Below are 14,718 nucleotides of genomic sequence, written 5' to 3' on the forward strand. Positions count from 1 at the left end.
ACTCCAGTTTTTCATTTTTTTATACTTGTTTCATTTAAAAATTTTAATTTATATACTTATTTTGCCTGAGGGCAGCCTCCAATAAACTCCAAGAAAGGTGACTAAATCTTCAGTTAAAAAAAAAGAAACAGTCTTTCTAGCAATGAATCATGCATCACTACATCAAAAACTAATGATGTATTGTATGGGGACTAATATAACATAATAAAATTAAATTAAATTAAAAAAAAGAAATCCAGAAGACAGAATTTGGTGTGACCATAGTAACTGGAAAATGAGGAAGGATATTCAGAAAAGGGGAGAGATACAGGAAAGAAGTCTAAATTCTGTGTCTAAAATTTGTCCAAAATTATGGCTGATTCCCTGAACTACATATGCACAATTGGTATTCACTTGTTGCCTATGCAGGAATTACAAAATTTGCAGATTTAGTTCAGCCAACTTAACTGCCTGTTGAAACAACAACAAAATGAATACTTTTCAGAGGAATAAAACACAATCTAGAGTCTTTTCAATTGACAATGTCTAGGATACTATCTATAATTATTAGACATATGAAGAAAGAGGCAAGTGTGATCATACTCAAGAGAGAATACTTTCAATGGATTCTGACCTAAGTTGACCCAGATACTGAAATTGGCAGATAAGGATTTTAAAGCAGTTATTTTAACTATGCTGAAGAACATTAAGGAAAATATATTTATAATAGATAAACACATTTAAAATGTAAGCAGAGAAATAGAATCTACTGAAAAAGAACCAAATGGAAATTCTAGAACTAAAAAGTACATTATATAATATGAAAAAATTACTGGCTGGCCCTAATAGCTGATTATAGAAGAAAGGGTCCATAAACTACTAGAAATTTATTATTAAATTTATTAAAAAAGAAGAACAAAGAGAAAAATATTGAAAAAAAATTGAACTGACACATGTGAGAAAATAGGACTTCTAGGATTAAAGGAGAGAGACACAGGAGCATAAAAATTATCCAATAAAACAATGTCCAAGTTAGTTCTGCTTCTGTTTAGGATGTAGAAAGTCACAAAAGAATATGGCTCCTACCCAAGTAATGAGTAAAACTAGATGATCTACAAAATCACAACTTTTCTTGCTTGCCAACAACTATTGCACTCTAGCTCTGAACAGTTAATGTTATTGCAAACTCAATATAGCCAAAATTCCCTGGGGTATACAGAAGCAACGTTTCTGAAAGAAGCAAAATCAACATCGCTTCTGTAAAAAGGATCTTTGTCAATAAAAACTCTGACACTAGAATTTTATCAGCCACGGAAGTTATCTATGGGGGCCAATTGTTTTCCCATTAGTATGGTTATAAAGCAGCAGATTAACTTTTTTTTATAGCTTAATCACCTTTATTCTGCCCTCCAGAAGGTGGGAAGTTGGGCACATCTTTGCTATAAAGTACACCACAAAAATTCAAGAACTCTTTTGGGTGCAGCTGGAACAATTCTAATATTTATTAAGTGATTACAATATACCATTTTAAATTATTTTAGTTGTTATTACACTTAATCTTTCTAATAAATCTATTAGGTAGTTTACTGTTTTCATCTCCACTTCCCCCATGAGGAAACAGCCCCTGAAAGGATGAATAAGGATATTTCCCAAAATCAGAGAGCTTATAAATAGTGCTGCTAGAATTAGGACCTGGGCAATCTTTCTCCTGAACCTACGTTGTTAAATAACCGCTATGCTATGCTCCTTTTCATCTAAGACAGAAAGTGTTCTAGTCAAAAGTAACAGCTTATTGTATAGAAGTTTAGGAGCTCAAAAAAGTTAGGTAAGAGGTTGGGAAAAGATACTGGTTTTAATAATCTTTAATGACCCAGCATACTTTAATGGCTTCTCATGCTCATCTATCTCCTTTACAACTTTGATTTTAAAAGACACTATAAGCACATTTAACTGTTTTGAACATCTGTCTCTGGTAATACTTTGCTATTCCTTTTCACTGATCATATCAAATGTTAAAATATTAGGGTCATTCTTCATAATAGCTACTTACTTGTAAAAATACTATTATGATACTATTATGGTCTTCATCAAGAAAAATGTTGCAAACCTAAAAGTTTCAGAAAATTAATATAGCTATTATCACTGTCATTTCAATTTTAAAAGTCATCATCCCATTTAGATAAATATTGCTCTGCCTCTTTATTCTTTGATGTCTTTTTAACAGAAATTAAACTGTGACATGAAAGAAATAAAAATTAAAAATAGAGACCTTAACCTTGCTATAAGGGACAAACAAAAAATTAGGTGAAGATGAAACTCTTTAGCTTCATTTATTCTTTATCTACTTTTCTCTATGGAGCCCTTCAGATCTTCTGCCAAAATGGACTCTCCCCACGTCTGCTACTGTCCTTGATCTTTACACTGGGATCTCTTCGAATACTGCAGTGGTACTCCAGTTCACTGAGCAAATGGTGTTGTTCAGCCACCTTAGCACTGGTCCCTGGAAAGTACTTGTGTGCATGTCTCCCACTTCTGCCCACCTTCTGGACTTGTATAAAATAAGACTGATTCAGTCGGTACAGATCCAGCCACTCACTTACCTTTGAGATATGCGAGAGTTCCATTTAATTGGAATTGAAATCAAAGAATTAAAAGGATTAGGAAAAGGTCAAACATCAGCAGAAGGAAACTAAGATCATCATTCTGTATGACATCTTTGAGCATCTCAATCCAAAGAAGAGGCTTTCTAGTTACTAATATAGTACATACAAGTGGAAAAAAATAATTGGTAATCTGGTATAACAAAGATATACTTAAATGAAAGTAGAGAGAATACTAAAAATTCTTTCATTAGATTATTAAACTGTTCTGTATTTGCCTTCGAAAATAGGTATTTTTAACTCTTAATTTCTCAGGAACTAACACTATATAGATTCAGTAATTTAATGTCTCTAACATTTCTTTGGGTAATTTAATTATATAGGCATAGAAGGAATCTCTTCAGCAGTGCATATAAAGATCCAAAAAAGAACAGGGGAAATCTTGGTGAAAGAGTTGGGGGTTTTCAGGATTATGTTTTTAAGTGCAAGACAATTAATTTTATATATCTCCTGTCTTCTAATGGTGGAATGAGAATAAAACATTCAATCAGGAGGGGAAAAATATTTACATATTCATTTGAATATATACTATAAAGAATATATATAAAAATAGATTCATATTTCTAAGTTATATAGTCATATTCATGTATATACTTGTACTTCTGGAGCTAAGAAATTCTGAATTTTTCAAGCACTTCTTTTACTTTTTTTTGAAGGTGTGTTCACATAGTTCAGTATTCAACAATTACAAAAAGTAAAAAGATCTCCCTTCATCCTGAGTCCCAGATACCACACACTGTCTTCAGATGTTACCTGTTGCTTGTGTGTGCTTGCAGAGCTATTCTGTACATGTTCCAGTAGATATATAAACTTAATATTTTCCTTTTATACCCAATGGTAGCATACTACATGCAATATTCTCTATCTTCATGGTTTTTTTAACATAGTAATATATGTTTGTGTATATTTTTTCATTGCATTAAGAGCTTCATTACTCTTTTATACAATGGCATGTGAATGAATCTTAATTTACCTTGTCCCTCATTCAGCTTCTGCCAGTGTGGCCATGAGGGAGTGTGAACCCAAAATAGTCAAATTTTACAATTCTCTGGGAGAAGCCAATGGTTAAAATTTTTATGCTAAATCTTCCACATGTTAAATACAGGTACTAATTTTAATTTTTTTCTAGAAAACTATGCAAGCTACGTAAATTATATCTGCAAGTCAGATCTGACCAGTGGGCTACTGTCTACTTTTAAATTTTTTCCGTGTTGTTAAATTTGAACAGTCAATGGATGAAGAAGCATGTGTAATATCCACTCTAAATTAATGTGGACATGGTTTCCTAATAATCTTCTTTCCTAAAAATATTTTAAAATTTGTTATCTTGTCATTAAACCCAAACATTCTATTTTAAGACTAAAGAAGCTACAAAATTGGGCCAGCAAACAGGACAAAAACAGACTCTTGCCTCTTACAATAAGATGACACCATAGCAACATATGTAATGAATGTTGTTTTTTCTTATTTTTCCAATTTTAATTTTATATGTTAGCTTTATTTTTATGAAACCTATACATAAGTGTTATCTTTATTAAAAGATTAAAATAATTCTATGAGACTTATAATTTTAAAAAGGTTGTTTTCTGTCCCATCCCTACAGATACTCAGTTATTTTCTAGGAGGCAACCACTTTCAATTCCTTTAGCTATTTTTTTAGCTTGTTTTTTTCCTAGTATTTACCTTCATTTCTCAAAAAACAAAACAAAACAAACCTTATACCAATATTTGATTTTCTAAATTTTAGATACTATCTATTGACCTTCTACTTTGAAAGATCATTTTCCCCATTTCCCATTTCCCCATTTTTTCTAATTTCTCAGTCATAGTTTTTGGTATGATTACAATTTGATGTTTACTGTATAACCACTGACCCAACTATGTAGTATACTGTGAATACTTATCCTTTCTTTGCTTTTTATTTTCTCAGGAGGTCATTATCCTTTTTCTCAGTTGCTTACTTTCTTTGTATCTATCACTAATTTTTCCCCAAACTCTCCACTTCTCCACACAGTCAAGCCTTCCATTGTCTATGAGTTCTTTCTCCTTCTTCCCTGTCTCTCTTGCTCTCTCTCTGACTTAGACATCCTCTCTGGAGCCCTCACCTCTGTTCCTGATGAACTAGTTGTTCTCTGGTTTGTGGTACAGCTGTCTCATCATGGGCACTTTCTTCCCCTTTAGCCTAGGAATTCCCTCATGTGCTCAGCTCTGTTGAGTCCCTTATGTCCTGGATGCAGTGTCTTTCTCTCTTTGTTTACTCTCATGAATGGGTGCAATGCATTCTTCCAATGCATGGAAAGTGAAATTTTTGATAAACTGTTTTTTTAGGATTCTCTAGAGAAACAGAACCAATAGGAAGTGTGTATATATATATATAAAGATATTTATTTTAAGAAATTGGCTCGTGTGACTATGGAGGCTGGCAAGTCCAAGTTCTGTGAGCTGGCAGAATAGAGACCCAGAGAAGACCTAATGCCGTAAAGTCCAAGGTTTGTCAGGCTGGAGACCCAGGAAGGAGCCAGTGTTGCAGTTCAAGTCTAAGAGGCAGTCATCTGCTGCAGAATTCCCTCTTGCTCAAGGGAGGTCAGTCTTTTCTTCTGCTCAGATCATCAACTGATTGGATGAGGCCCACCCACATTATGCAAGGCTACCTGCTTTACTCAGAGTGCACTGATTTAAATTTTAATCTCAGCCAAAAACACCATCATAGAAACATCTAGAATAATGTTTGACCACATATCTAGGCACTGTGGCCCAACCAAGTTGACATACCGAATTAACCATCACACATACCTAAAATTTATTTTTATTCTACCTGTACCTTGTTTAATAACTAAGCATAGAAGTCAAAGCTGGAAATTCTTTTTCCACAGAATATTGGAGACATTGCCGTGATGTCTCTTGGCTTGCAGTGTTCCTCTTGAGAAATCTAATGCCATTTTGATTCTTTTCTTTTTAATTTAAACATTGTAAGCTTTTGGGGTCTTCTCTTTCCCCCACTGTTCTCTTTACTCTCATTATTTCCCCATGTTAGGCCTTGATTTGGGCCTCCTTCACTCTCTGTGCTGGGCATCACTGGGCCCTTTCAAATCTGAATGCTTAGGTTCTTCATTTTTGAGCAATTTTCTTCAAATGATTTTTTTCTATTCTTCCCATTCTGGTTGTTTTTTACTTTTTCTTCTACAATCCATTTCTTTTTATTACTAGTTTTTGGGAACTTTCTCTACTTTATCATTGATTCTTTATCAGACATCCCCCTTCTGTATCGTATTTTTAATTTCTAAAATCTCTATTGATCCTAAAGTAATGCTTTTTTATTGCATACTGTTTCATAAGTTCACTACCTTATCTCTCTAAAGATACTAATTATAGCAGTGGGGTTTTGAATGTTTTTTATTAAGTAAAATAGCTATTCAGCCTTTTATTGTGCCAAAATGTTTTGTGCATATACCATTATAGCTAGAACACCCTTTGTAACAGGCAAAATTGTACATTAAATTATATTTCATCTTATCTGATTATATTAAAATATAAAGTGAAAATGACTAATCAATTCCTTTTAACATTACTAGTAAACAATTCAGCAGTAGATAGGAGGCACAAAAATCTTAGTAAAATATGACACAGGAAGAGCAATAATGTAATTCTCACTTAACTTTCATAATTTGTTATGAATATACAAAGACATATTTTTTAAATATTATATTTACTAAGATTCTGTCAATAGCTTTAAAAGCTTTATAGCTTTATGCAGGTCAGAGACACAGCATACCAGGCCTGCCGCTCAACTTGTTTATGGTAAGTCTCGGCTTCAATATGAAGCTGTTTAAAAAAAAAAATCAAAAGTCTGCTTGCTTTTTTTTACATGCTAAGTATCTTGGCAAGTATACTATTAGACATAGTAAGGAATTTAAGATAGCAAGAATAAGGAGTTAATAAAGCCAAATATTGTGGCCTAAACAAAATTCATACAAAAATGAAATAACTATCACTGGTAACATAAAATTACCTGACTGGTTAAAACTTAGCAGTATAAAACATGCATTTTAGAATCTTTAGCTAAAAGTTCAAAAAGTACCAGTGTCTATTTGAAATGATTCCTCTCCAAAGCCAACATGTGGTCAAAATTAATTGAAATGCTATAACATATTCTAATGCTAAAAAACATTCAGCATTATTGAAATGGAGGTAAATCTCAGAGCTCCTGGGGCTCTGTCATGCTGCAAAGGGCTGTTTTTCGGGTTCACTGAAAGCTGCAAATAACAGAGCCCAAGGATATCAAAGGACAAGACTGCTATACCCAGCTCTGACCTCCCCTGAAACATGGCTACTGTGTCCACAAAAATAGGATGTGTGAGGATAAAAAACATGCTATTCTGCTAGCTAAAGAGATAGCAAGCCATCCCCCACCCTAAAGCTCCCTCCCCAGGTAAGTAAAAGTAGATAAGGGGAAAAAATTAAATTACACTTATCTACAGAGTAAGGATTCTGAAATATCAATGTAATCCCTATTTCAAAAATGTTAGCTAGAGGCATCTGGTCATTTCTAATTACATCTTAATGATGTATCCAGATTCAATTTCTGTTGATTTATCATTAGATACTTCTAGTGAAAAGTATTAACTTTATCCCCATGTATCTTAACCACCAGCACAACTGCAGTGTATTATCTCCCAGAGTTGTTAAGCACCAGAAGAGAAAAAGTAGATATTCCAGCAGTAGGCAACAGTTATGGCCCTTTCACACAGCAGCATCCAAGTGGCTACTGCATAGTCCAGGAGTAATTCTAAAAACAAGGAAATGCATGCAGTTTAGTAATTATGTCATAATTTTCACAGTTGAAATTTCCTTAGACGTTGCACTTTCTTTATAAGGGAATCCTGATTTTTCTTTCTGCTACCACGAGTCCAGACTTGAACTAGAAGCTTTCTTTTTCTTCTTCTTATTGTGTTTCTTATGCTTATTTTTCTTTTCTGTTTTTTTTTCCTGTTATTTTTTCTCATTCTTCATTGCTTTTCTTCTTTTTTGCTTGTACCTTCTTAATATAATCTGATTCTAATAAGGACTCAAATGATAAAGATTTATCTTCAGGCTACATCTTTCCTTTTTTGCTGAGTCCGTTCATGTCCTTTTCTTTGTCAGTTGCATCCTTTGACTTCTTTTTCCTTATTAAACTATCCTTACTTGTCCAATTCAGTTTTTGACATGGAATTTTCAGAAGCCTTATGTGAATGGTCCTTTCCCTTTTTCCTTGTTTTTTATTCTCATCTTCAGAATCTGAAGAATTGCCAGAAGAATGAGAGCTTGGTGAAGGAGAAGTTACCTACCAGATTTCTTCTTTTCCCTTTTCTTTCTGTCTTTTTTTGGGGGGGAGATGAGCTCTCACTTCCCCTTAATAATTTCTCCCTGTGTTTAAGTTCTTTCTTCCAGTTCTTACTTATTTTTATTTCAAATTCAGCCAATGCCTTGGAGCCTTTTTTCTTTTCTAGTTGTTCTTTCACTTCTTCCCAGGTAGGCTTTGGTCACTTCAGGTAATTTGGATCATTGGCCCTGAACACTGTTTTGGACCCCTTGATGTGGGCATTGCTATTGGGTTCATATAGCCCACTTGATTGTTCTGTTTCCCCATGGTGCGGGACTGAGCAAACAGTCAGACACCAAGGAAGATCAGGTCAGAGACCATCATGGCTTTTTTAGATTTTTTTTTTGTCTGTTTTGTAAAAGTTTCTTTTTCCTTTTTTTTTTTTTTTACCTCTTTACTTTGGCATTTTGTGCTTGTGGCTTTCCTCTAGTATCTGCTGACCTTTGGCTACTGATAATATTTATAAGTGAGGCACTACACAGCTGATGGGATATTTGGGTGGATGCTTATTGTCTAGTTGGCTTCTTTGAAGGGTGAGTGACTGGGCCATTTCAAGGGGGGAGAACTTCATCATCTGTAGAACTTTGGCCTGAGGGAAGAACCCTCCATTCTCCTGTTTGGGAGACATAAGCCTGGAGGACAGTATTCTAGGACCCAAATAGGGAAAAGGAGAAAGGAGTTTTATAATTCAGAATAGAGCCTATCACTAATCTTCCAGTTTATAATACAGCACTCCCCACATCTATGTCTTGTGTCCCTCCGTCCAGAACCTACCTATTTCAACCTCTTCACAAAGAAGAAAGCTCCCAGCTTCTCCTAAATTGAAGGAAGGTGGTGTCATTACCCTGCAGTCAGCCTGCTGCATAGAGTAGGGGAAGGAGATCTGGGAACCCGACGAGTTCTTAATCACATTTCAACTACTTCTCCAGTCTCAGCTGCATCTGCATCACCCTCTTCTCAGTGTTACCAATGGCTTAATTTCTTAAGCCTCTATGCAGTTATATCCTTGATTCAGCTTGAACCCTGGCTTCTTCCAACACAAGCTTAGATTTCAACTTTCTTTGGACTGCCAAATCAGTTATCACTGTCTCTTCACTTTCTTGCTTCTAATTTTTTTTAGTAAGGTATTTGTTTGCTGGTGGATATATCTCTTCCTGTCTTTTGGAAATCCTTTCATTATAATGTGAGTGCTTTTTTGAAGGGAGGATGTTCAGTCACTTCTTGAATAGTCTTACCATCTCTTATAGTTCTGTTAAGTGGTAGAAAAAACTCCACATGCAGGACCACGGAGAAGAAGCTGAGAATGGCAGGAACAGAACTAGGATACACTGGCTTACTTATGCCCATGGGGATTGGCTCTTTTGGCCAAGCCTCTAGTTGAGGATTTTGGGAGTTGAGAGGCAGAATTCAAGCATCACTGGCAAGAAAAGCAATTTCCCCGCCCTCGTTGGGAGAACAGAGGAAAGACAGATTCAGCTTTGCCTGGTGTTGTTTTCCAATATTCAGGAAAACTGACTTAATCGGTGGGATAAGACAGGAGGGCCTAGGAGCCATGGCAGGCCTCATAGACATCAAGATAAAGATGTTTCAAGGAAGTCCCCTAGGTTAGAAGAGAATCTCAGCCAGCAACTGGCTGAACTGTAGAACAAAATCTAGCTTCTCAGAGAAAGGATAGCCAATGGGTGGGTAAGTGTTCAGAATCCCTAAGCCTGCCTGAGCCTGCTTAACCAGCCTGAGTTCTGTGCTGTGGGGGCTATAAAGATTTTCACTGCATTTACTGTGTGGTTTATGATTTTACCTCACTTCTGAATAATGTGAGTTGGTATCACCCTTAAGGATTTGTGAAAACAAAACAATGATGACACCTTCCTTTTCTGTGTTTGTTTCCCAAATGCAAAAGAACCTCGTTGCGTCATGACAAGCATTCAGTCTGGGGTCCGTTGCTGCTGGCTGCTGACCCTGCTCTGGAACCTTCATTATTCTGAGAGAGAGGCTCAGTCCATTGACCCAGCTGCCTGGTCCAGTCCTGCAGAATCTGGGGTAGGGTCAAGTCAAGAGCAGTGTGGATCTCAGTGGGTTTAATTATGTATGGTCCAGTACACTTTGTTTCAAATGAGGGTGCTGCTCAATCTAGTTTATTCAGTCCAAAACTGTCCTTCAGATATACGTCTGTGCTGCTTCCTCATGAAGGAACTGCTGTTGTAGGCCTTCATCACAGACCAGGGACTGCTTTCGGTTGCTCTGATGCCATGGAAAATGTCAGAGCAGAGAAATAAATCAGCATGGGTGTGATGATTGATTAGAAGACTGGTATGGAGAGGAGTTTTTGGGAATTGGGGGTTTAGGCCAAGCTGACCTAAAGGAAGGTGATAAGATACCTCACACAGCTTCTCTCACCCTCTCTTAATCTTTATGTCTAGGGCAATCAGGACTAATTCCTTTCTCTATTCATTGTCCCTTATTTTATGATCTTATTTTAAATCTCCACACTTTGGTGATATGATTTTTTTTAAATAGAGACACAGATGCTCTTTATTTCTCTGAATGAAAGGAATGAGACTGCATTGATATTAACAGAAAATTTTTTTAAAGAAAATTGTGTATATCCCTTAACCTAGAGGGGCAAAACAAAATAATTATAATTTTAAGCCAGTTTCCCCTCACATATTTTGACCAAAAGAAAAATGTTTTCTGATAAACTACAATTGTAGTGTTCTTATAGAAAGGAGCTGGAGGGGATCATCTCTTATCTATGTAAGATAATATTTTTTAAAGAAAATAAAAATATAAAAAGACACTTGCTATTGAAAAATTGGGTATACATATATATTATAAAACATACATAGAGTGTCAGCTACTGTGTTTTCAAACTGTCTTTCTGAAAACAAAGTTTCCATGAAGGTGTAAACATAATCCTAAAAATCAAATCTTAAATTGTGTAGTTTATTTTCATTATGATAAATCTACCTAAGAGTATTCATAGGTAATATATAGATGACTTACCACTAATGTGTAAGACAAAGCATCAAAAGAATATTATACAACCAGCAACAGGTAAAAGTTATATTGAAATATTTGTATTATAGCACCAGATTTTTAAAATTTCTTTAAAAAATAGTTTGCCACAATTTATCAGAGACTTATCCATGTGAAATTGAAGGGCATTTGGCTCACTCCATTTTTAAAACTGATTTTGTTTAGCTGCTGGCTGTATCAATCTGGTCAAAAGGACCAGAGCCTCTACCCCATCCACACCAAACCAAGATGGACCATATTGCTTTTAAGGACTCTGGGGAAACAGCATAGAATGCTACCAGCTCAGATAGAGTTACAGAATCTTGAAATGTCTTGGCAACTAGCCAAATGCTCATCAGTTCAGTGAAACATCCTAATTAATAGGTGTGAATTAAATGTTTATTTTAGTCAAAAACCCAATTAGTAGCACTGATGTCAACTTTTTGGCACTACGTTGAATGAATCGCTACTTTTCTCTCTCCATAAAAATATATAGGTAATTCGGTGATTGATACAATATAATAAGAAAGTGCATTGTTCCCAAACAGTTTTTAGATAAAATCTGAAGATTAATAGTTAAACATTTCCAGTGACTATCCTATAAAGTTTTTTTTACACACTTTTCTGTCATAGGAGACAGAATATAGATCTCAAACTGAGATCTTAACAACTGAGTTTTGCCATTATGACTGTATTTATTAGAATGCCATGGCTATAATTCTACACATAGAAGCTGATAATGTAGAATATAGGTCCATAACTTACCAAAGGGCACCACATACCTCAAGTAATGCTTTCTTAAATTTGGCTAATGGACACCTGTTACTTTAATAATTATGTATTTCTAAGATATTTGGGAAAGAACAGAATAGTATGTTCATACAATACTTTTTTCTTCTTAAAATAATACTTATTTTTTAAAGCATAATCACAGAACATGCTGGGATCAAATATGCCAAGATATTGTAGAGAATCATTTTAGAAGGTAGTAATTATTACATTATTTTTTGTAATTCTTATACTTTTACTTTGCATTTCTTTTTTTTCATTTTTTTCTATTTTTTAATTTTATTTTATGTCATATTAATCACCATACATTACATCATTAGTTTTTGATGTAGTGTTCCATGATTCATTGTTTGCGTATAACACCCAGTGCTCCATTCAGTACATGCCTTCTTTAATACCTATCACCAGGCTAACCCATCCCCTCACCCTCCTCCCCTCTAGAACCCTCAGTTTGTTTTTCAGAGTCCATAGTCTCTCATGGTTCATCTCCCCCTCCGATTCCCCCCCTTCATTTTCCCCTTCCTGCTATCTTCTTTTTTTTAACATATAATGTATTACTTGTTTCAGAGGTACAGGTCTGTGATTCAACAGTCCTACACAATTCACAGCGCTCACCATAATTCTTATACTTTTAAATTTCCCCTAGAAAAAATGTACTTTTACTTTTAAAAAAAAGAAAAATTCCCTTATTTAACCATAAAAGTAGAGTGAAATGAGACATTTGTAGTATTATGGCCACCAGAACGACATACTATGAACCAAATGCAGAAACTCTTACCTCTTTCCTATGTTTTGTATTTTTACCTTTTTTCTTCTTTGCATTTATTTAATCATTGATCCAAAAGTATTTGCTGAGCGTCTACTATGTTCAATATCCCTAGGTTCTGGGATTTTAATGGTGAACCACCACATGGGGCCCCATTCTCCTGATGCTGACCGTGGTGATGGTGTTTGGACTAATGGATAGATGTTAATCAATTATCACACACATTCCAAAATAAATGTAGAATGACATCTGTGATCTCATCTGAGGGAACAGGGGATGCTGGGAGCAAGGGAGTGAATCACACTATATAGTCCATAGGAGAAAGTAGGGGTCTAGTTAGAGCAGGAGGTAAGAATTACTGAGCAGATATTCTAGGCTTCTCTTTTGGAACCAGACACAGAACTGCTGGGAGCTCTCAGCTTTTGCACTTGAAGGATTTGACTTTGAAGGCTATCATCAGGAGATGAGTGATCTTTATTCTGATTAGTGAGCCTAACCTTCAATATTATATCTTCTTATGTCTCCACATCACCTCTTTCAATCAATTTTGGCACTCAGAGTTTTATTCTTTCTGGAACTCTGAAAATCCCTCATATGTGCTGGATATGAAGGTGTTATTTTACTACCTCTTATCCCTTTAATCTTTGCACATGCTCAGCATATTTTTCAAAATTCAGAATATAAACTAGAATGTCAAATAACTCTGAGCGGCTTTTCTTTTCTATCCTGGGAAGTTACTGGTTTATCTTTTTTCTGAATTAAAATCTCTTATGTCTTTATGTGCAAATAGCAATACATACTGATTTATAGTAATTTAGAAGTTCAAGAATAAGCAGGGAGAATAGCTAGATAGAGGCAGTAGAGAAAGGCAGATATTATTGTCTTCATTTAATAGGGATGAAATAAGGTAAATGAGAAGTTAAGTGAGTTTATAAAGATTATATAATGAATTAGTGGCAAAGATGGCATTCAAACCCAGTTTTATTTTCATTCCAAATCCTATGCTTTTTCTATAGTGTATCTAAATCAATATTTAGAAATACATTTATATTGTGTTAGGCTTATGTAGGTTTATTCAAGAATGTATTTATTTCAATCTATCTCTGAGGTTTAGATTTTGACAAGATTTTCCAATTTTCTCTTCCCACCATATTAAACTTTCTTTATGTGATCATAAATTTTTAAGTTGCTGACTTAAATTTTTTATACTTGATGTGTAAATAGATATTTGCAGGATGAGTAAACAAGATGAGTAAAGTTTCTGAAATAACATTAAGGTACTAAACACGTATTATAGACATTCCCAAATAGTTGAATTATATTTAGACCAGAAGATGGCATAAGAGCTATAGCAATGGAAAATTACACACAACAGACTGTGGACTTTTTTTAAAGGATTGCGTTGTAAACCAGTATATATGTTATGTAATTATCTCTTTCCTGATAAAAGGAAGCATTCTTTATCCTGTGAAAATTTATATTTCCTTATATGTAACACAAACACACGCACACACACAAATCAAAATTAAAACCACTCAAACCTCACACTGCAGAAACAACTAACACATTAAACATCTGGAGGGTGGGAGCAATGTACATGCTTTAGAGGGCTAGGTTTTTATGCCTTGGGTCCAAGTTCTATGCCTTCAAGGCCAGTTATCCTATGGAGGATCAGAGTTTATGCCTGGAGAGGCAAGATTTATATCCAGAAGACTTAAATCAATCATTTAAGATTTCACACGTCACAAGATAAATCATTACAGATTTCACATACAAAGTGCTGGTTCTCTGCATGTAAAGCTAGGTTCTGTGTTTGGAGATTGATATTCCATATTTGGAGATTGATATTCTACATATGGAGTTCCCATTTTCATGTCAAAGAAACTGGGTTCCATTCTTGGTGAATGATATTCCAGGTATGGAATGATAGAGTCTATGGTTATAGGGCCAGGTTCCTTGCTTAGAGATTGGGATTCCAAACATGGAGTGCCAGGTTCCAGGCCTGGGAGACCAGACTTCAAGTTTTAGAGGACACTATGTATGGGATTCATTTAAGGGATTTGGGTCTGATCAAGGAAACAGATATGACTATGAAAGGCAGTAACACATAGTCAGTGCAGTGCTTGGATAGAACTGTGAGAGGGGAA

General features: G+C 35.1%; 1 pseudogene; it reads right to left on the reverse strand.

Annotated features, from left to right (window-relative positions):
- Positions 1–7,535: 7,535 nt before the first annotated feature.
- Positions 7,536–8,268, reverse strand: LOC102745107 (protein FAM133B pseudogene; annotated as a pseudogene).
- Between the last annotated feature and the right edge of the window lie 6,450 nt (positions 8,269–14,718).

Source organism: Leptonychotes weddellii, chromosome 4 (assembly GCF_054177405.1).
Source record: "Leptonychotes weddellii isolate Sample4059 chromosome 4, ASM5417740v2, whole genome shotgun sequence".
NCBI lineage: Eukaryota > Metazoa > Chordata > Mammalia > Carnivora > Phocidae > Leptonychotes > Leptonychotes weddellii.